This window comes from Schistocerca nitens, chromosome 9, assembly GCF_023898315.1.
Source record: "Schistocerca nitens isolate TAMUIC-IGC-003100 chromosome 9, iqSchNite1.1, whole genome shotgun sequence".
NCBI classification, from domain to species: domain Eukaryota; kingdom Metazoa; phylum Arthropoda; class Insecta; order Orthoptera; family Acrididae; genus Schistocerca; species Schistocerca nitens.
In genome coordinates, this window is record NC_064622.1 from 496,061,444 (window position 1) to 496,062,610 (window position 1,167).

A 1,167-nucleotide genomic window follows, 5' to 3' on the forward strand; every position below is an offset into this window, starting at 1 on the left:
GAGCAGAACATCTAGGGCATGACTTGACTAAGTTCACAGGTCTGTTTACATGTATACGTCGCTGTTCGCGCGGCTGTGTACACGATAGTTAATGTGGCTCCTTTGGGCGGTTGTGAACAAGGAGCGACTCGATACCACAAATCAGCGCATGGTGAAACATCAGGCGCTGTGGAACCCGAAACATATTTCTGTAATATTTGCAATGCTTGGAGCCAACGGCCTGGCCGCAATGGTAACGCCGGTTCCCGTCAGATCACCGAAGTTAAGCGCTGTCGGGCTGGGCCAGCACTTGGATGGGTGACCATCCGGTCTGCCGAGCGCTGTTGGCAAGTGGGGTGCACTCAGCCCTTGTGAGGCAAACTGCGGAGCCACTTGATTGCGAACTAGCGGCTCCGGTCTCGGAAACTGATATACGGCCAGGAGAGCAGTGTGCTGACCACATGCCCCTCCATATCTGCATCCAATGACGCCTATGGGCTGAGGATGCACGGTGGCCGGTTGGTACCATTGGACCTTCATAGCCTGTTTGGGAGGAGTTTAGTTTAGTTTGCAATGCTTGGGGAAGTGATGGATCAGAGTACTTTAATATCTGTTCCTGTATTCTGCTATCTTGGACACTGAATGTTATTTTATCATGTATCATTCACTGTAAAAGTTGCCACAACTACCCTTAAATTTACACTTCCTAGTCATGCCCGCTAATTCTGTGTACCACTGGCGGTATGTACGTTTCAGCCTTTTCTGCAAGTGAAAGAACTCATATCTAGCTGCAGCTATGTAGTGTGCTGGCATGAGCTGACACCAGCACACTGTGCAGCATAGAGATCACAAGAAGTTCGATCGAGGCCAATGACAGACTCACTGGAAACACGTCGCCAACGCCCTCTCAGCTGGCAGTATTTACGATCGCCCCTGTGGGCTGGAGGCCAGTTAGTTCCAGTTAGTTAGAGTCAGTTACGCCAAGTCACAGCCACAGTCACAGCCTCTATTTTATAATCTGGCAGCACATAGCAAGCAGTATAGCGTACATAGCAAACTTTGTACTTCACCTGTAGACTCGACCCCGGTCAAACGCATCGGCCACTGTGGAACCCGAATCATATTGCTATAAGATTTGCAACATTTGAGGAAGTGTAGGATCAGACTACTTTAGGATGTGTTTCTGTA

The 1,167-nt window shown here is 49.4% G+C and overlaps 1 pseudogene; it reads left to right on the forward strand.

Annotated features, from left to right (window-relative positions):
- The first annotated feature begins 211 nt into the window (after positions 1–211).
- On the forward strand, positions 212–329 carry LOC126204683 (5S ribosomal RNA; annotated as a pseudogene).
- Positions 330–1,167: the final 838 nt, after the last annotated feature.